Source organism: Sciurus vulgaris (assembly GCF_902686455.1).
Source record: "Sciurus vulgaris genome assembly, chromosome: 5".
Taxonomy (NCBI): domain Eukaryota; kingdom Metazoa; phylum Chordata; class Mammalia; order Rodentia; family Sciuridae; genus Sciurus; species Sciurus vulgaris.
In genome coordinates, this window is record NC_136465.1 from 133873938 (window position 1) to 133897060 (window position 23123).

Below are 23123 nucleotides of genomic sequence, written 5' to 3' on the forward strand. Positions count from 1 at the left end.
ACCAATAAATAAATAAAACTGCTAAAGTGACATTTTCATGAAAAAAATTAAAAAGTCCTTATCCACCCTCAGAGAGAGAGAGAGAGAGAGAGAGAGAGAGAGAGAGAGATATGATGGTGGCTTTGACCTAGTGATAGTGGCAGAAGTGGTGAGACATTGTCAGGTTCTGAAGGTACTGAAAAGGAAAAGCTAATAGGATACATAAATGCATTGGACATGAAATTTTAGGAAGAGAAAGGAGGTAAGCAAGACTACAGTAGTTTGACCTTGTATATATAGCGAATCATGGAGATGATTTTAGAGATGGGAGAGACCAACGAAGGGAGATGTTTGAGGAAGAAAATAGAAATTTTGTTCAATTTATGCTGATTAGACTTTTCTGTGGAGATGTTGAGTTGGTAGTTAAATATACAAGCCTGGAATTCAGGGTTAGGTCTGGATATACAAATTGGGAGACATTAACATTTGGGTGATATTTAAAACTGTAGGAATAAATGAAACTAGGTAAAGAGTGAGTTGTAAAGAGAAAATGCCTGAAAGGGGAACCTGGGAACCCCCACATTTAGAGATCAGATGGACAGGAAAAAGTACCAGAGGAATGGCCAGAGACAGAAGGAAGGTCAGAAAGGTATGGCATCTCAGAAGCTAACTAAATACAGCCTTGGAGGAAGAAGGGCCCAGTGCATGTGTCAAATACTGCTGTAGAGTCAAGTAGGAGGATGAGAGTTGGCGATTCGATTTCCTAATGTAAAGTTGATGGTGTCAATAAAAAAGAGGTGGGAGGTGGGAAAGTCTGATGGGAGAGGGTTTGAGGGGAAAAAATGAGAAAATAGAAACAGGTTTTAGACTATGGATTTTTATTATTTTTGAATTAATTGTAATAAAAAGAAATAGAAACGGGCCAAAATTTTTTAGCTTCTTTCTCCTGTCCCCCCCCCCCCCCCCCCTTTTGAAACTTACATGAAAGTGTTTATTCTCTCACACGACACTGTGACCCAGCGCAGCAGCCACGTGGCACCCCGGCTCTGCTCAGCCAAGGTGTAGTTCTTGGAACTGCTCTGTCCACGAGGCCCCTGGGCTCTGCTCACACCAAGTTCTGAGCGATGGCCAGTACTGTGGAATACTCGCCTTCCTTCTGGCGCAGGCTGCTGGGGATGGGTACTTTAATTCGGGTACAAGGTACCTGTTGTCCTCAATGAGAACCACGTTGTTAGAGTCGAACCTGGGAGTCATTTGGGGGCCAGGCATGCGATGTCCCACAATGAACGCCTTTTTCTTCTGTCCCCTGATGGCCAGCAGAATCCGGTCGCCCACCGTGCCCACCCCATTCTTGTTATAGACGTGGAGGCACCGAGGAGGGCGATGGTACGGGGTGTTCCCCAGGCCGCTGTTGTCTACCACTTGCACCTGCGTGGTCTTCTGAATTGCACTGAGGCTCGGGGTGGTGCTGAAACAGCGCGGGCTGAAGGCTCTGCTTGGGTTGATGAAAGGACCCCAGAGCCCACTAAAGACAACCATGGAAGCCCCGGACAGCAAATCTGCTCTCGCTGCCCCGGAATATCCCGCCGATCCCCACTGGCCAAGCACCACCTTCCCCGCGCCACCTCTCCCCACGCGCCTGCCCTTTTTTCTTTTTTGAGATGTGGAGTACATAAAGGTTTGCTGTTATTTGTTTGGTGGTCAGTTTTTTTAATGTGAAAGAAATAACATCACTGTAGGCATTCATTTTTAAAACATAAAACTTTATGATTAAAAGTCTTTGTTTTGGCTTCAGAGTTGGAATTAGCTCATGTGGTGTGAAAGTAGAAGCCAGATTAATTAGGGAACTATTGTAAAAATACAGGGAAAATGTGACAGTGATTTGGACTACAGAGTGAATAGTGGGAAGATAATAAATTCAAGGCAGATTTGGAGGCATAGTTGAAAAGATGAATGAGGAAAAGGAAGGGAGTGGGGACAAAGAGGCGTCAAGGTGGACCAGATTTCTCTGGGGCAATTAGGTCCGGGGCAATTAGGTATCTGAGGTGCCCTTTAGTAAAATGGAAACATTGGGACATTAACAGTTTTGTTGGGGATGTAAGAATTTTGGTTTTGGCATGCTGAATTTGAAATTGCAATTATATATTATCTTTTTGGGAGAAATTCTTTAACATGGAACTGCTGGGTCAAAATGTGAATTTTTTGATATGTATTTCTAAACTAAACCATCTAGTGGTTTTTGGGATTCCCCTATACTCTGATCAGCTCTGGATATCGTCTATCATTCTAATTTTTACTCTTCTGATAACTAAAAGTGATACTTGAAAGTATTTTATGTCTTTGATTATAGTTGCCATTAGATTTATATATACACTTTTTTTTTAAACTAAGGGGAAGAATCACTTATGGTGGTGTGATTATCTCTGCATCCTTAGGTAGTTTTTGTTTTTGTACTGATTTATGAGTGTTATTTTTATATTAGAAACAATGGTTTACCAAATATTTTGCAACTTTTCATTTGGGTTATTTATTGTTCAGTCTTATTTGTAGCAATACTTTTATAATACAGGAGTTTTAAATTTGTGCAGTCAAAACTATTCTTCTTTAAGTTCTTGTTTCAGTGTTTGTTTTTGTAACCAGATGTCACTTTGGATTCAGAACTAATAAGATTAGTATAATCCTCTATTTCTTCTCTCATGGGAAGCCTTTCCTAAGGTATCTGCAAATTCTCAGTGGTTATATGTCATGATGTTTTCTGAGTTCTACCGCACTAAACTTTTGACTTCATACACATCTGATTTTCTGAGTCTATTTTCTTCTTTTAGTTCTATGCCAACTTATTCATCATTCTTTGTCTTCCTCAAAAGTCATTCACACAAGACATAGAGCCTTATTTAGTTTTCCAAGTGGTCAATCAATATACCAGGTGCCAAATACCCCTCCTGCACCTTAAAACCCTTTTAATGTATTCAGAACTCCTATAGATGCTTGGGTCTAATTCTGTACTCTAGTTTATTCTATCTTATCAGTCAGTCTAATATATTGTTTTAAGCACAATAACGTATTTATTTATTCAGTACATTTTTTGACAATTTACTATGCATTAATTACTGTAGTGGGAGCTAGAAACCCAGCAGCTAACAAGACATACATGGTTCCTGTCTTCATGGGACTTAACTTTTAGTGAGACCGACAGACTGTTAACAACAAAGTAGTACATTTGGAAAGTCAAAGAAAACAACAACCATGGTCATCAAGGAACAAGTAATCAAGGTGTAGCGATGGTAGTTCAAAGATCTTCTTTACAGAGGAAGGTCCAGAAAAGATTCTGAGAATTCAACACTTGATATGAAAACAGGGGTGAAAATGACCCTGCTGTTTGACTGTCTTTTCCTTTATACTCATCATTTTCTCTCTAATTTCTTTTGGCCCTATTCTTTTTATTCCGTGAATCTCAAGTCCATCCTGTACATTATTGAGTTTTTATTGCTTCAGATGCTGTGTTCAGATCTTCAGTGGTGTTTCCCTAAATCCCTTTCCTTCTCCAGTATTCTTTTCCTGTTGTTGTCATATTATCTCCGGGTGCATCTTGTTTTCTCAATATTTACATTTGATTTATGGAGTATTTCGTTTTTTAGCTTCCTTTAGAGGTCATGGTAGATATTTTCTTAAATACTTCTTTCTTTATCTGAATTATCTTTTCCTAACTTTGTTCTTCTATCATTTATTTTTAATCCGTGATTTATTTCTTTCTTCTTTTGGAGGACAGAAGCTTTTGCATGGGTTTCACATTTTGTTTCGTTTTGCCTTTTCCTTCTTTTTCCTGCTGTTTATTCCTTAACGGGAAAGCTCTCTGTGGTTATGTACTCATCCACATTGTCAGTCATGGCTCATTGGTTGACCTCCCAGCTTCTCTGACACCCATCTGAATGCTCCTCCCCTGGAAATCTCTCTCAGTCACTGTGGCCCACATACCTCAGCTACTGCACATCAATATATATATATATACGGTATATTGCACATCAACCTACTGTGTTATTGGAAATGCAAATTCTTAGAAATGTCCCCACCCAAAACCTCTTGAATTAGAATCTCTGAGGTGAGGACCAGCAGTTTGTATTTTAAGAAGTTCTCCTGGTAATTCAAAAGCATACGAAATCTGAGAACTATTTAGATGTATTCCCTATCCCCAATAGTTCCTATCTTATTTATCTTAATGCTCCAAATGTTAGAATTTGGGGGCAATCTATATGAAATTTATTACACTGTTGCCTTGGTAGTGTTTACTGATATATTGCTGTCTGAGTAGAACAGTTTGCTGCTCTGGCATTCTTTATCATATACTCCATACTGGAAATTTTTTGATTTGTTTTAGTAAATGCAAAGTCTTTTTTAGTTCTTCTCATCTCTCATTTGTTGTCACTTCCTTGTCTCATTGGCTGCAAATTGTACCTGGTTGTATGACTTGCTCATCTCAGTTGCTAATAGACATTGCCACCAATAGTATGTGTTATCAGTTGAAGCAAACAAATTGTCTCATATTGATCTACATTTGGAGGAACAACTGTGGTGTTCACTATACGTCAATATGCTGCTATCCACACTTTGGAGCCAAAGGTTTATATTATGTATCTAGTCATGTTGATGTTTGTGGTGGGTAAGGAGACAACTGGGGCTGTGCCCAACATGAGAGATATATCCTGGAGTGTGAATGAATTCGAATTTTTGGACTGAAGACACACTTTTTGGATTTTAGAAAATATCCTGTTCTGTTGGCAGAAGGACAGGTGAGGAAAATTGTTTTCGTATTTAAGAAAGAGTTGACTAATTTGATAGACACAAATTAAAAAGAACCCTCATAGGAACATTATCACAATGGAACCTAGGAAAATTTATGAGGTTGATGAATATGTTCATTATCTTTGTGTCAATATTTAAACATATATAGGGTATTACCGAACATGAGTATGAATTTAATGCAAATTCCTAGGCATCTACTTTAAACTTCTTACATGAGGGTGATCATTTTATCTGTTTTTAAAATCCTGTGGTTTTTGTGGGTATGTCAATACAGTTTACATAATTGTATGGTGTGTGGATATGGATTTTGGGCTCTAACTATGGCTCTTAGTAAAATTTATGTCTCCCTACAATCCATGGGACAGAGAAAAAAAATGGCACGATGTAGTGACTTTTCTAGAACTATCATTTTGATTTTGAAGTGTTTCTGATACACAATGGAAAGGGGACTACAAGTGATATGGGCTAACTCAATATCCATCTCAAGTCCTTTCTAAGTATGCTGAGTATGAAAAACTAAGACTGTATTCCCAGACTCTCTAGGAATCAGATTTTCAGGTATGATTTAGGATTCATCAACCAGATGCTGTTCCTTGACACTGATTTTAAATAAGGGAAGAGAGGCAGAGTATAGGGCATAGACTCCGGAACCAGCACCTGAAATGATGGCCTCCCAATATAGATCTCCTGATCCTGTGGCTTCTTGTCATTGGTGGCAATATTCCAGGCATGGCAGAGTTGTTATGGTTTTGTAGTCAGCAATTGTGTGTATAGGCCCCTGATTTATTGTCTTGCTTTAGTGGTAATGGTCACTTTCTCAGTCACAGCAGTTAAAGTGGTTCTGAGGGCTGGGGGTTGGTCTTGGGAGATAAGCCTGATCCTCCAGCTGTTCAAATTTATGGAAGCACCCAATTCCCTCTATAAAACCCTTTCTGCTTAAAGTACTTAAAGTGGATTCTGTTGTGTACAACTGAGCCCTGAGTAATAAAAGTAATTAGTAACAGAAATGGTTGCAAGCAATAGAACATAAAAAATAAGACTTCATTTTGTTTTAAGGCTATTGTAGCATGGACTGAGCAATAACTTAAATTATCACCTATGGTCATATGGATTAATATGCCTGTCGAAGTATGGGTTTGGAAGAGAGGATAACTGATATGATAGATCACTGTAAAGAAAATGAGGATAAAAAGGACTTTGGGGTAGGTTTTTTTTTTCTTTTTTCTTTTTTTGTGATTATGCTGGTGTGCAAAAAGAAAGAAAGTAATTAGCTCAATATTTTAAAATTTCAGCTCTAGGAACTGTTTTGAGAATCCAGGAATTTCTGCAACTGTCCTTAAAGAATCTCTCATCTTTTGTAGCCTCATTTAGATGGAGATCAGATGGAAAGTCTGATGCTGCAGGGTGTTGAAATATAAGGTGGGATGAATTTACAGTTTTGTCTTTTATTTTTCACAAAATAAAAACCACTGCCTTATACAAAGCTAGGTCCCTTCATTGAAATGGTGTCTTTTAGGAGAACTTGGCTCAGTCTGCATAACCTGTACCCCTGAACCTTACCATATCTCCCTTGTTGGCTGAAGAGCTTCTCCCGTCCCTGATGATGTCAATCTCACCTTGTGTGAAGACTATATAACAGTTGTCTGAGCCACGTTCTTGCAATGGGAAGACAGTTCTGCTTTTGCTTTTGCAACATCCTTACAACTCTTACTGCTTCCAACTATAGTCAGAGCCAGATGTCTGCTCTCAGGGAACAATTGCAATGTCAAGAGTTAGAGGAAAAGGCTTATAAATGAAAGGAGTTAAATGATTTTGCTAATATATTTATAACAGCATAAATCTGGAGATTAGGTGTGGAAAATGGATTCTGAAGACACTAGACCAAGGCTTTGATAGTACTGAACTCATTGATATGGACACAGTTACCAGAGATTTGAGGTTCAGTGTGTAGCTTGATAATTTGAGTGTTTCTGTTTGGTTTGATGACTTATTGAGTCTTGGAATTAAGGGTGGCTTAAACTAAATGAAATCGGTAAATTGGTTAAACTAAATGCCAGAAAGTCCTTAGTGTATGAAAAAGAAGAAGTGTAGATCTTCAGGAATTAAAAACATTAGAAAGGGTTTGATGTGTGTATTTAGCTTACCTGTTCCGTAACTATGTCTCACAAGAGTACTTAAATCATTGATAAACACAATAATTTGGGTACTTTTTGATAAACCATGACTGTCTTCTGTAGGCTGGAAATGAACATAGAACATGCTGTTATTCAAACATAATCACAACTCTAGTGGGAATGATAGAATTTTAGGTAGGAAAGGCCAAGTGTGGCACTAAGCACAACAGAAAGGCTGTTACCTCAATAGGATAAAGGACAAGAGTTGGTTTGCTGGCAGAGATGTTTAGTGGTGGCTTATTGATTGGGGGGCCCGCAGCTCACTAAAACCTCAGGGTCTATGAACAGATGCCCGTCGTGAGACAGTTCATCATGGTTTCCCCACCAATTTCCAAACCTAAGTCAATACACAGACCCAGAGCCTCTTAAGTTAAAAGGAATTATTATTTGCTCTCCCATTGTTTGAAAGACTCTTACCCAAACATCTGAAGGACATGCTGCAAGTCTTTTATTGCTTATAAGAAGGCAAGACTATGTGAAATAAAGGAAGATACTCAGACCTTTCAGCAATTATAGACACTAATTCTGAGATGACACTTATTCATGGGGACCCAATGTCACCTTGGTCTACTCATCAGTGCGGTGGCTGATGGGTTCTAGTGATAAATACAGTTTTAGCTCATGTCCACCTCAGAGTATTTTACACACACACACACACACACACACACACACACACACACACACACACGTTTTCTCCCCCTAATTCCTGAGCATCATATACTAGCAGAACCCACATGTGCTCTAGCAGAGACTAAATATCTGTGTAGGCAGGTTTTCATTGCTGCCACCAAAATGCATGATAGAAACAACTTAGAGTAGAAAAGGTTTATTTGGGGTTCATCCTTTCAGAGACCCATTCATGATCAGTGAATTCACTTCTCTGGGCCATAAGTGGGGCAGAACATCATGATAGAAGGGCATGGCAGAGGAAATCTTCTTAGCTCATGGTAGCTGGAAGGAGAGAGAGAAGGAATGAGGAGCCAGAAACAAGATGTAGTGCTCAAAGGCACACTCTCAGTGACCTACTTCTTCAGCCATGCCCAACCTGCTTAAAGTTAGCACCCAGTAGTCTATTCAAATTATCAATCCATCAAATGGATGCATCCACTGATGAAGTTATGGCTCTCATAATCCACTAATTAGGTTGTAGCTCTGATACTCCAGTCTTTTCACCTTTGAACACATTGCCTAACACATGAGCTCATTGGGGAACATTTTAAAATCCAGACCATAACAATATCTAACCATAGGACCCCTAGATATCTGTGCAAACAGCTCTTTCTCATGAACTGGATCATGTCTGATTCACCAAGTTATAAATTAGGCCATTTTCGGCACTAGTCCCTTTTCACATTGAAGTATAAAACATGCCATGAGCTTCGCTCAAGTTCTGATGCACACCATTCTTCCATCAATTCCCCTCCAGTATCAGTTGGGTAGTTCTATGTAATCTGAAAAAAAAAAAAAAAATCCAAGTCTGTTTATAGATAGATTCTCATGACAGGTGGCATGAGCTGGAGGTGGACCAACTGCTGAAGCATTACGGCTTGGCTCAAGGGTGTTACTAAAAGACAGGGTTGATAAAGGGAGATCCTCCCAGTGTCAGAACATACAGGGATATGTCTAATGATCTATTTTGCCTAGAATGAAAGATATTTATGTTTATACATTTCACAGGCAACAGCAAATAGTTAATGACTTAGAAAATACAAGATTGAAGGAAGGTTTGAGAAAGAGATACATAGACCTCTGGGTGGGTCCAGAGGCCAAGTCCTGCATTCTTTATGACTGCTCTTCTAAAAATCCATCTCTAAAATGGGGTTCTCAAGGAGAAAAAATCCATCTCCATTTACTCCAGTGTTTGCTCTATAGGCTAAAGAACAAGATGGTAGTAGAAGTACAGGTAGAGGTTCTATGTTAGCTCAATGAATTTTCGTCCACCGTAGTTGATGTGATTACATATTAACTAAGTGCTAAAACTGCCAGAAACAGAATAATGCACAGGTAGCTTAGGGATAGATAGAGTTTTTTTCCAGACTGGTTGCAACATTTTGTAGTTGTTATTAGATGTTATTGTAGATAGATTTTATTAAGTCCCTTCCAAAATGAAGAAAGCAGCTATTTTCCTCTCTAGAAATGGATTGTTTAATCTAGATTTGGATTTGCCTACTCAGTTTTCAATGCTTTTGTCAGCAAACATCTGAGGACTTACTAAAGAGTTTATTCACAGTATCCCACACAATACTTTTTCTGACCAAAGAACTAATTTTATAGCCAAAGAAATGAGGCATTAGGTTGGTACTTATGGGATTCACCGGTAATATTCATCCAGAAGCAATTGCCCATGCACAATGATAGAATGGCCTATTGAAGATTCAGTTATGGCAGCATATAAGAAGCAACACCTTGTGAGATTGGGGTGCTGTCTTACAGATGTGGTGTTTACTCTGATTCACTGATCAACATATTTCTCCCATAGGTGGAATTCATGGAGCCTGAAAATAAAGGGAGAGACTTGGGAATGGTGTCTCTTATTATTATACCAAATGACCTACTTTATAAAACTTTGCTTCCTATTGCTGAAATTTTAGGCTCTACTGGTTTAGAGGTCTAAGTATCTAAGAAGAGATTACATTCTCCAGGGGATAAAAAATTTAATATGAGACTGTAAACTGGTCATCTTAGGAAAAGGAGGCTAATCCTGTGTTGGCTGGCAAAATTGATCCAAGTATCATGGGGGAAACAGAAGGAAGAGTCTGGCTGGAACAGTAGTAATTCTCTTGAATATCTCTTATGACTGCCAGTCTCCAGCTATGCTGATTTTGGAGGTTGCTTTATTTTTTGGAAATAGAAGTCTAGAAAATAGCTGCATATGGATGCTGGATAGACAGTGGATTTATAAACAAATATTTCATTTTGTTTCCTAGAATTAAAGCCTGAAAAATGAAAAATCATATTTTCTTACAGCTAGAGAGAGAGAGAGAGAGTTCTAGACATGATTTAGGTTATATCAACCAAAAGCATTTTATGATACATTGCTTAGACATTGAGTTACATAGATAATTCTCATCCAGGTGGGGCATCCATTTACTTACTGAGGTCATATGGTTCTCAGGTCATCTGCTAACACTTCCTAATTTGGCTATTTCAGCAGTTCTTAGAGAAGAAGCAGCTTTCTTGAACATAGCAGAGGAAGTGTGACTTTGGGATCTTTTCAGATTTAGTTCTCCTTTTCCTGATCTTCCAACAGTTTGTAAGCACTTAATTTCCTGCATTAGTTTTCACTAACTAGGGTAGATCTTGTTTTCTGCAATGGAACCCTATCCAGTCAACCTTCCAATTTGGAGATATTAGTGGGATTTTTTTTTTTTTCAGGAGAATTTCTATTTATTTTCTTCCCAAACTATTCTCTTGAGAAGCTGAATTATATAGTTTATTGGCAACTTCTTCTAATTTAGTCTAAATTTAGTTGTGTTTCAAATGTGGTACTGTAAGGTTAGGACCCTGTCTTTCTCATAGAATCAGTAAGAGTTTCTTTAATAATTTTGCTTCTTTCCTAGAAATTTGCTTTCAATAGAAAACTAAGAGATCTTTAGTAAATTATTACATTAAAATCTTGAACTGATTTATTCTAAAGTTATTTTAATTTCAAGCTCAGTTTACATTCTGTTGCTCAAGCTGGCAAGCTATAATTCTATCGTCCTCATCTATTTGGGGATTCCTTGAAGTAGGAAAATACATTTGTCTAAATTTAAAGATATTCTCTCAAGTTTTGTCAGAATAGACTTTTTAGAAGATAGTCCCAGGGATTCAATTCTATGAACCAGTAATAGTTCCAGTGGTTCTCAACCTTGTCTAATAGAGAATAATCCGAGAAACTTCTGATAAGTGTTAATTCAAGGCCATACCTCATACAAATCAAATCATTCTCTATGGGATATGTATTTTTAAAAATCCTCTACCAGGTGATTCTGGCTCACAATGGTTATATTAGTCTGCTCAGGCTGCCAAAATAAAATACCATAACCTGGGTGACTTAATACAATGATATTCTAAAAATAATAGAAAATTATTTTCTCACAGTTTTAGAGTCTAAAAGTACAAGACCAAAGTCCTGTCAGGCATAGTTTCTCAAGCCTCTCTCCTGGTTTGTAGATGGCCATCTTCTTGCTGTGTCCTTACATGGCCTTTCCTTTGTGTGATTATGGACAGAAAGAGATCTCTGGTATTTCTTCCTCTTCAGTATTCCAGTCCTATCAGTTTAGGTCCCTACCCTTGCGACCTCATTTAACCTTAATAACCTCTCACAAGGGCCTGTCTCCAGTCACATTCAGTTTATGAATTTTCAGGGAAGGGACACAGTTCACAGTCCATAACAATGGTAATTGATATCCTTTGTTTTAGTAGAATTGTTTAGATTTGGGGACTGCATTTGAGGGTATCAGAAAAAGCAGGTGTGTCGCCAGGTTTACTCTATGTGGTAACTTCTACCGGGTAGAATGGAGAGGAATGACTAAACATGGAATAGCATGGAAGAAGGGGGCAGAAGCTAGTCAACCAGAACATTTAGTCTGAGTAATCTGGTGGACTTAAGTTCAATTCAAGCAGGTATACAGTACTTGAGGCATTATATCTTACGGTGGGTTATAATACTGGTTCTTGTCAAGGACCAGAGCTCTTAAAGTTGTGAATACTAAAAGAAGATAACAGGAATATGAAAATCAAGGTAAAACTTTAGTGACCAGAGCACTAAAGAATGAATTTGTGATGCTGTGAATTGTTTTTTGAGGAGAAAGTTCTTTTTTTTTTCTTTTTTATAGCTTTTTTGAGGCCAAATTGAAGTACAATAAAATGCACATATTTGAGATATGCAGTTTGATCAGCTTTGATATGTTTGATATGCATGTAACCAAATATAATCAATATATGAAGTATTTCCATTACTTTTTTTAAATTTGAAATTATGCAGACTGTATTTCCTGCATGATTTATTACATTAGAAATCAACCACTTTAAGATATATAGGACCCACTCCCACATGTCAGCTACTTCAGAATTAAATGGCACACTTATAAATATCTCACAGGTCAAGGAAGAAAGCACAAGAAAAGTAAATAAAAAGTTTTTGCACTAAGTGATAATAAAAGCTTAAAATATCAGAATCTCTGGGTTGAAACAGTACTTGATAAACATTTATAGCTTAAAGTACTTGTATCAGAAAGAAACTGGATTAACAATCAAATTCTTTTCAAATTAGGTAGTCAAAAGGAAAAGAGTAGGAGCAGAAATATATGAAATAAAGAAAAAATAATACAGCGAAAAGTTGATAAAAATGAAACCGGTCTAATCAAGAAAAGCAAGAACACAATAATTAATATCAATGGAAAGGGAACTTTCAAAACAATCATATCGATGCTAAAAATATATTGAGGTAATATTACAATTGCATGCCAATTGTGATAACTTATATAACATGGTCTGTATTAGAGAAGGATCTGTGTTATGCTGAGAAGAAAGTGTATTCAGTTGTTGATGGATGAAATATTCTATATGTGTCTATTAAGTTGTAATTATCAATTGTATTTTTTAGTTCTATAGCTTCTTTATCTAGTTTTTGTTTAGAGGATGTATCCAGTGGTGACAAAGGCATGTTAAAGTTACCCAGTATTATTGTGTTGTGGTCTATTCGATTCTTTAAACTGAGAAGGGTTTATTTGATGTACATAGATGCTGGAAGACTGTACCCTAGGGAGATTCCATTTCCTTGTCTTGGGTTCAGTCTCCAAACTCAATCTCTCCTGTCCCTGCCCTTCCGAATTCCTGGCCAAATTAGTCTCTCCCAGCTGGTCCTGCAAACAGGATGGGGAGGGGTAGAGCCAGGTGGGTTTCCATGACCAGTTTTCCCCTGTGTAAACCTCTCTCCTCATTTGATTTTCTCCTGGTCACTTAAGCACACTCTATGGTGTGTTTACTGGGCCTGTATTTCTGGCCAAACTCAGGTTTGCCAAGAATTGGCTCCCTCAGTTGCTAACCCCTGGGCTGTGGCTGCAAAACTGTTCCTTCTTTTGTCCACCACATGCAGCCTGGAGAGGTGATGGCTTCTTTCCTGCACAAGGCTATTGTGCAGCATGCATAGGTTTGTCAGGCAGTGTCCTTGATCTCTAAATGCTCTGTCCCCAGCCAGACACACCTCGGGCCTCCTAAAAATGCAGGTTCCTTTAATTCCCTTATCCCTCTACTATGCTCATGGGGCGATTGCTCTGGCTGGTGCTTCTAGCCCTGCCATGACAGTGGCTACACTGCTGGGGCTTTCTTCCTTATTTTATTATATCCAACCTCCTGAGTCCCTGATCTGCTTTGAATGTTCAGTTTTAAGTTCCAGTAAAGTCCTTCCCCACTTTTTTTGGGTTCACCCACCTTGGTTTCACTCCATGGAGCAGCCAGGAAAATGACCTTCTCTACTACACCATCTTGAAAAACTCCTAGGAGAAAGTTCTTGACCTTGTGTGAAAACCATAAAATCAGTGTTCAGGCCTCAAGAGCCAACCAATCCGCGAATGTGGAAGTTAGAGATTTAGCAAATGTTCTCTATCTCCGTGGTTAACTGATGTGGGAACAGCTGACCAACATTAAGTTTCACCTTTTGGTGGAGTAGAAAATTGTTTTTAATCCTGATATGACTCTCATTACTCTAGAATCTAGAATAGTAGTGTAAACTTAAGCAAACATCAGGGTCACCTGGAGTGCCTGTTGAAGCATGAATTCCTTGGGCCTACCTGCAAAGTTTCTGATTCAGTAGGTCTGGGGTGGACCAAGAATTTGCAAGTTTTCAGATGCTGTTGGTGCTACTGGTTTGGAGACCACTATGAGAATCACCAATTCTGTTAAAATGTAGTAGACATTGTACGTGTGAATCCTTTAAGTGAGATATATATGCAAAGTATAAATGTGGAAGGTAAAGATATATATAATATATATCATATACTTGTGCCTGTTTCTCTAATTTCTCTCTCTCTCAACAAATGTATAAATAGCACAACTAAGAGATAGCAAAAGAGTAATTTTTGATAATGGGAAACAGGGAACTATGTAGATACCCAGGAAGCTAATTCATTCTGAAAGTCTCTGGATAAAAGGAAAGAATCCTCTAGATAACACTGAGCCAAGAAGTTATTATTTCTCCCTAAAGCTGGTTCAACAGAACCTCATCCTAACAGTGGTGGCGGGTTTTAGCAAGTGTTACAGGCCTTTTCAGAGTGCCTATTATCAGAATTATTTGATATAAATTAAACTGTGATTTATTTACTCCCAGTACCCCCTTTCACCTCTAAAACACCAAGGATAAATTCCTTTCAAAGGGAAGTTTGGGGATTTAAGGAAGGCAGCTTTAGAAAAAAATACTTTATCCAATGTCTTAGAGAAAAGACTGGGATTAATTTTGTTGGTCTGAGAGCTTAAAGATGAGAGGACAGGACCCCATGCCTAATTTCTAATGTAGCTTACATTTAAAACATTATTTGGATAATTATACGATACATGACAAAAAATTTCATGAGAAAAGCCCTTTCCCTGATTTGTATAGCATCCTTTTGCTTTAGCAAGTCCCCAACAGAGTCTTGCATTAGGGGAAATAGTGGACCAAAAGACAGAAGGAGTGGAATCTGGTGTGAGATTGTGTTTAGAGGCCCAGATCCCATTTCTGCGGATGTTCCCATCTTTGTTTTGCTGTCCAGAAGTTGCCAAGTTAGTGGTCTGAGGAAAGGACCAATGAGAGGGACACCACTTATGTTCTGGAGCTGAGTGAGACCAGAGAAATAACGCATGTCCATTTCTTTGGGATAGCTTTCCAGAAGAGGGTGTCAGAGAAACTAAGAACTTTTTCCTATCAAAGTGTGAGTCATACCATCACCTACCCACTTCTGATGACTAACCCAAGATTTTAACTGTTAAATATGTGAGACTTCGATTTGCCTATATTGGCATCATTAAATGAATAGGAGTGTTATCCTGTTTGAGTCTTGAGTTGTTGCATGTCCACAGCTGCCCCATGAGAATGCTTTTCCACAAAACCTAATAACGTTCTTAAGCCAAAAAAGAGCCCTGGACATTTAATAGATTAAGGCACTGGGAATGATCTATCATATCTCTACCACTGGGTAGGGCCTAAGAAAGGCACAATTAGAGATGATTGTCCCTGTTATATATAGATATCCATATTGACAGGTTTTTTTTTTTTTTTTTTTTTTTTCATTTTGTTCATGTGTAAAGTAGAAAACTGGATAAAAGTATCTGGTTCAACTGAAGTCGGGTAACATACTGACCTTTGTGTGATTGCAGAGATAAAGGTTGAGGATACTTCCTGAGAGCTAATATTTATTTGAACACTTACTGCATGCCAGATACAATACTAAGACTTTTACAAGTATCATCTCCTAGGAACTCTATAAAGTGTGTATTTTTATTTTGAATCTTAAATATGATGGAATCATGGCTTAGGTCATGTCATATTCTAGGATCACACAGTTGGAAAGTAGCGGAGCCAGGCTTAGAGTCACGTCTGCCTGACCCTAGTGTATAGCACTATGCTGACTCTCCGGTATAAAGAGATGTGGTTAGTGTATACATCTGTTAAGGTAAATTTCCTGTTCATATGCAAGGATATAAACAACCTAACACTGACTGTTTTTAAATACAATTACTTGTTGTCAAAGAGGATAGCTGCTTCTTAAAGGTGCACAGTATAAATTTGCCTTTTCCCAGAACCTATTTAATGTTGGTTTTGCCCAACATTTTTCAAACATTTGGTTGCAGATCTCTTCCATGCATCACAACAAATTGCCCTGAAGGCTCTACTGCCTTAGCGAGATGAGATTAGTAGTCAACTTCAGATATCTGACATTATAGCAGAATATCATCTTTTATTAGAACATTACATTTAACATTTTTGTTTTTTAATTTATGTTTAAACTTCTAACTACTGAGCCAGCAATAATCATTCCAAAATAAGTTATTTTAACTACTGTTGTTGTTTAGAATACTCATTAAATAATTAAATAATGCCTTCAAATATTAATTAGAAATACAGGCTTAGATACCCCAGTGCCATTTGCAATAATCGTCTGGTGCCATAATTGGGAAGAATAAGGCGCAGTGGACATGGTATGACTGTGGCCAGGAGAGGTTGGTGTGCCCTGATAATGGGCATGAGGGATTATTATTCAGATACTCACTAGCTCTCTCACTAAGCTTTCAGTGAATGTTAGAGACAATTGGCAGAATTTTTGGTGATACATAATTCATATAAAGAAAAAGATGCAAATACGAGTTTGACCAAGTAGAAAAGTGCCCCAAACTCAGAATGTAGGGCACCCTTTTAATAGCCTCCCCCGAACCTTCTGTCAAGGACCTGCCTCTCCCCAGCCATCTCATCCCACCCACTTTGTTCCTATAGGTGCTCCTGAGTTACCACGTAACCCCATAACCCTGCCAAACTGCAATGATCCAATACTTCAGTGGGGATCTTTAAAGCTTTATATTATGAAACAATAGTAAGCTTAAGGTGTTCCAAGAATAATACAAAAAAAAAAAAAAAAAAACCCTGACTACACTTTGTATCCTTCATGTAGATTTAGCAATTATCATTTTACTACATTTGCTTCCTCTCTCTTTTTTCTTGTATACATACACACACACACACACACACACCACACAAATTAGTTTTCCTGATCTATAGTTGTAAGTTGCAAACATTATATACCTTTATCTTTAAATACTTTAGTGTGTATTTTCTAAGAACAAAGACAGTCTTTTTTTTTTTTTTTTTTGTGGTGGTGGGAGCACCAAGTGAGGTATTCTCAGCCCAACATTTTTAATTATAGCATAATGAATTGCAAAATGGCCAAATATTCCTCCCATCTCTGTGCACATGTCCTTTTGTAACATGATTTTGATACTCCTCCCATCAAGAGAGAGTTATTTCTTCATCCATTTAATTGGGCTTAGCCACGTGACTTGCTGTGGATATAGAATATTAAGTGCTGATGTAAGCAAAGACTTGAAAAATGACTGTACTATTTAATTTTCTCTTTCTGTTTTTGACAGTGGAAATGTTTCTGGTGCCGTGTGAACAAGCTGGGTGAGGCTTGGAGCATGAGAGCCACGCCGTCACCATCTTCATTAACATCTGTCAAAGTGACACTGAAGTGAGGCCATCTATACCATACAGCCTCAGCTGGACCACCCTAGACGAGAAGAATTACTAGCAAACCCACAGAACTGTGAAAAAGAATATTGTTTGTTTAAGCCATTCAGTTTTAGGGTGGTTTGCTGCACCGCAAAAACCAATGATATATAGAGTGAAATGATCAAAAACCCAGTAGATTTAATATATTATTTTATCCAATCTACATTCAAATTTTTCCAATTGTCCTTAAAATGATTTTTATAGCCTTTTTTTCCAACTCAGTCTGTGTTCCAATCCAGGATCATTCACTGCAGGTAACAGTCAGGTCTCTTCAATTTTTTTTAGTATGGAACTCTTTTTTTTTTTTTCTTTTTCTTTTATGACTGACAGTTCTGAAGAGTATAGAGCAGTTGTTTTGAAGAATGACTTTAAGTAGTAATTCATGTGATGTTTTCTTGTGATTAGATTTGAGTAATGCAGTTTTTGCAAGAGTACTGCATGAATGATCTTGCATTCTGCTCAGCGCTTCACATCACAAGGCACAGGATGCTACTTTGTCTGATTATTAGTGATGTTAACTTTTTCCCTTCACAGTGGCATGCACTGGTTTTCTGAACTGTATTACGACTATATTTCCTTTTGCTATTACTAAATATCTATGGGGAGTTGCATTGGTTCTCATACTTCCACATTATTTATGTTTTAGTATGTCTTATACTCATTTTAAAATTTTTGTTTTGTTGTGAAAAGAACACTTAACATGAGTTCTACTCTCTTAATAAAGTTTAAGGTGTATAATGCAGTATTCTTACCTGTAGACATAGTTTTCTCTAGCAGATTCCTAGAATTTATTATTGCAAAACTGAAATTTTATACCTAGTCATATGTTATGCTGTTTTTCCCTACCCTCCAATCCCCAATGATCATCACTCTGTTCTTCTCTTCTCTGAATCTATTTTGGATACTTCTGTTAAATGCAGTTATAAAGTGTTTGTCCTTCTGCAAGGGGCTTATTTCTTTTAGCATAATGTCCATAAATACATTCACGTCTCATGTTTCAGGATTTCCTTTTCTCACCTGAACAGAGTACTACCATGGTGTTTGCAAAAGGCCATTAGTGGGGTTTTTGAGCATAGAATTTGCAATAGTAAGTGGATCTCTTTGTTATGACTGAATCTGTAAGTTGACCCATCAGTGATAGCAGGTATATTGGCAGACCACCCTATAGGTGAAGAAAGCTAGTCAGCAGTGAGTAATGAAACAGAACTCTGCTCCTGAGTCTCAACTGTATTCTTGCCTTTCCTACTTCCTTAGTGTCTCACTTTCTTTATTCTCTGAGCCAAAGAGATCATGTCTTTGCTTAGATTTGGGTTTCTGTTGTCTGTTACCAAAAGAATTCTGACATTATTCCTAATAAGTCACCTACAATTATGAGTAAGACACAAATTATACTATCAATCTAAATATTACTAAAGTTTACAAGATTATAAGCATGAATTACAAAGATAAACATTGTACTAATTTGATGCTCTGAATCATTTCAGATGAAAAAGGCAATTCAGAATTTTGGAGTCTGACTCTGAAGAAGGATCAATGATGACCATAAATTGCAGGTGGGGCTCTCTGGAACAAGATGCCAAGATTGCATTTGGAGTACCAAGTGTTTATTAGGGTTTAATGCCTGTGGAAGGAAAGGAAAAGAAACAACTGAGCTGAGGGAGAACTGTGATACAGGTCCAACAAAGCCAAGGTCCATTGGGTCAGTCAGAGTGCTCTGTGTCTACACAAAGTTGCTGGTCCTTTATACTTTCACCCTGATCAAGCTAAATATGGCTGGCCTTAGAAGGGTGTCAGTTCAGGCTGAGTGACTGCAACTGGGGCAGACTCTAAAGGAACTCGTGGCTGGAGGATGTCTGCTGACTGTCCTCTCCATACCTGGGCAGTTTATCTCTGTGTCTAACACACCAAGGTATACAGAAAGTGAGTGATACCCATTTCTATGACCGTCCTCAGTTAGTTAAAACTAATTGTGTGCATTAATATAGTGGTATGTCTTTTCCTAAAAAGCTGTTATTAAGTTTCTGATGCATAAATAGCCAGGGTCCTTTTAGGTTGGAAAAAAATACAGCAATTGAGATTGAGTCATGAAATGAAAAGTAGTTATTAATTTGTATGAAAAGTTCCTGTCTCATTCCATTTATTTCACAGATTTTAAAGGAACTTTGAAAGAGTTACTTCTTATTTAAGTTTCAAACTTTTGAAAGACTTCCTTCTTATTTGAAGGAAATGATAGTAGAAAACTCAAAATGGTCATTTTGATATTTTGATACCAAGGTTGTTGTGGATTTATCTAGAGGAACAAGTTGAATAATACGTTACAGAGAGGCAGAACGCATACAAGAAGAATAAGATAAATAATGGAAAATAAAAAGATAGTTTTTTTTAGTGGTAAGGAAGCTGGGGCGGTCTAATAGATCATGGCGACAAGTGAGCAGTGATAACTGTAAAAGATATTCTTGGAATGGATATCCCCACAATTCAAATGACTGGCCTCACTCCAGGTCTTTATTTCTAGGTCTTAAAAATGATATGTGTCTGAGTATCACCAAAGGTTTTTTTTTATTGGAAATTGCTATAACTAAGGACAGATATGATTGGAATTTGGAAGGCAGCATTTATCATTGCTAAATTGGATTGCTTATATTTATACTTCTTTCAAAAGTACCAAACATGGAAGATTTCCACTGCAACAATTCTTCAATATTGTATGTTAGCTCAAAAAATATGAGAATGAGGTACTTTTGAGACTTGATTTTATAAATAGAGTTTGGCAAAAACACATTGTGCCTTGAAAACTGGTGCCCAGAGGCCTAATCAATTCAGGTCATTTAGTGGCATTTATCTAGGAATATATACTGAACACAGGCATTCTCAAGATGAAATAGAGAGCTACAATAAAACACCCAAATCATAGTTCAGCCATCTATTACCAATAAGAACAAACTTATAAAATTTTGTAAATATTATTATACATGTACATGACATACATTACAAATGTATACTACATATATTAAAATTCAATACATGTGGGATAAAAATTTAATGCTAAAATATTTTTTATAAAACTGGTCTTATAAATTCCACAATGAGATGTGGACTTAAGACAATAAAAATATTTTTTTTCCTGTTTGAAAAATGAGTATTTAAAACTGTATGACTGCCTGAAACTTCAGATAACTATTGAGTTGTCCCCAAAGTGTATAAAATAATAAACTACCATTAGACCCTATACATTTGTATTGACCAACAATAATATTTATGAAACTAATTATTAGGCCTGTGAAAGAAAAATAATAAACAAATGCAAGTACTTGGAACCATTTTCTAGCCTTTTTCCTTATTGTACTTTGTAAAAGTAGGCTCTAAGATATGCACCCCAGAAACTACAGGGGTATAAGATCCCAAAGCTTTCTTTAGTGAAGAAAAACACAAAGTTTTTTGAAGATCATTTTTAACATACATTTCAGGAAATGAGCAATTTGTATGATGTCAAGCACCATTAATTGAAATATTTATCCCTTGTTTTGATAAATTTGTCTCACTGACTTGATCCAGAAGCTTTTTGATTAAACAGTTTATGCTCCTAAGTTGAAAAATATATAGGAGGAGTATTTACTTTGACTTAGCAGCATGATGCTGAAAATCACTATTGTACTGTATATTAGAAAATTCAGGCCCACATATTGAATCATCAGTATACTGCTATTATAAATATAAATATTTATAATAAAAAATGGAAACAGCATTGATAATGTCAAGACTAAAATTTTAAATTCCAAAAGAAGTAATGGCAATAAATATAATGGTTTAGAACTATAAAAACTGATTTAAAAAATCCTGCCCAATAGACCAGACATTTTATTCCAAAACTAATAATATAAAGAACCCTAAGCTAATAACTGTTCTACTAAATGGAACCATCTCAATAACAGAGGGTAACAAAATTAGTATAGCCTGTGGCTTTGATATAGGATTTGATGAGAGTTGAAAATTGAGACATATCAAAATAGAGATAGTTATCTTGCTGAGTGAAGTAGTTTCAGAATGGCTAATGGAAAGACTTACAAACCTGGAGAATCTATCATATTTGACATCAGTTTAAAAGTTACTACTTTCTGCTCCTTGTCACTCACCAAGATATTTCTAACCCCAATTGTAGATATAATGTATTTGGCTAGTACTGTTAAATTGACTTGAGAACAGATTTGTCTGAACAATGAAATCAAATAAAATTATAAATCCAGGGCAAAAGAAATCAAAATATTTCTTAAAAAAAAAAAAGAAAATTCCTTAAGATTATTTCTCATGAGGAATTGACTAGTGAGGAAATTTCTACAAACCGAAGATATATAGAAGCAACAATTTGGAAGGTTCCCAAATGTCACTGAAACAATATGGCCTTGAAAAGAGATAAATTGGACAGATGGAACCATGCAAATGTCACCTATTGGAAATCTGAACAGGAGGTGACTGATGTAATAAAAGCAGCTTGTAACCAGAAAGCTCAGGGCCTGACTTATTGCAGATTTCTGGTACAAGAAGTTCATGACAGCACATGGAGTTGTTGCAGAAAATATTGTGAATAAATCAGAAATGAATACTCAATTTAATGAGACTTGAAAACAAGAAGCAACTGTACATAACAATATTTTGAAGTCACTAAATTTTACATCAGTGACATTTTACCTACTTTCTATAAACTATTGACCTCAGTTTTGTTATAGATTTGTGCCACCGAAAGGGAGACACCTCCACTAATGAGATTCAAGGATTACAAGTTTCCTAAAGGAATAAATACACTATCATAGCCATTATCGGCCTGCAGGGACCTTATGTTCCAGTCAGTACTATTCTTATGAACACCTTCAGGTTTCTGAGTTTCAGATCTTTGCTAATGTTGTTTTTTATGGCCTCCCTTCCTCCCCATTTGGACACATTCCAATCTTACCTCCACACACCTTCATAAAGTCATTTCTGACCATCCCAGCCCAGGATCACTTCTTTCTTGTCTGGATTCTTCAGTCACAAGTCACTTAATGGCTCTTTTGCTTTTGGCCTCATGTTATAGCTAGCTGTGTACTTATACTATTATTAAAATATAAATTCCTCAAGGGAAGACTTTAATCAGAATCATTCTTATTTTCTCTGCAGCAGCTAACACAATATCTCATACATAAGCATTTGTTAAATGAATAAATAAACCATAGCCCAATCTCCAAACCATTACTAAATTAAAATATGTGATTGAGTCTACTCATGATTCTTCTTGGTATTTACAGGGTTTATAAAGATAGAGGCACTCCTTGTCCTTTTTTTTTATTTACAACAGGCTGTGCCATTCACATAGCACAAGGTAGATAATTAATACTATCCAATTATTGTTAGCATAATTACATATCATAATTAGGCAGTATTAATTAAAGCTACTTAACAAATATTAATGTTTCTATTTGAAGCTTATCTGTTTTTTTAGTAGCTGAACATATGTAACATGTATCAGGGTACTGAGTTCTATCTTTAAAAAAAAATAAAACTAGGTAAGTTTTTAGGGCCTATTTAAATTTTTGAAGCAGTTTATACTTCAGATACTTTAGGCCAAATTAGGGATGCTGAAATATTTGTGTGACCTGCACATTATTTTTTAAAACATCAAATAATTGCCAACCTCTTAATATTGGAAGAATTCACATTAAAAATAAAGTAGATTTATAGCTTCTTTTGAAAAATCAGATCTGACGATATTCACCCCTATTTTTTTCAGGGCCACAATCCGCTTGGTTGGAACAGTGTTGGCTCCTGTATCCATGGAATGCTCTCTGGTTTTCCACCAGACCCTTCTCATTTATTAATGTTCCTTATCTGTTCATTTCAGGCTGCTAAGTTTATTTTTACTTTAAAAGCGCCTTTGAAAAAGAATATGACAGAGA

General features: G+C 36.8%; 1 pseudogene across 1 annotated transcript; it reads right to left on the reverse strand.

The window, feature by feature from the left end:
* Window positions 1-1084: 1084 nt before the first annotated feature.
* On the reverse strand, window positions 1085-1562 carry LOC306661450 (large ribosomal subunit protein uL14m-like; annotated as a pseudogene). The gene has a single exon. The product of its transcript is annotated as a large ribosomal subunit protein uL14m-like (transcript).
* Window positions 1563-23123: the final 21561 nt, after the last annotated feature.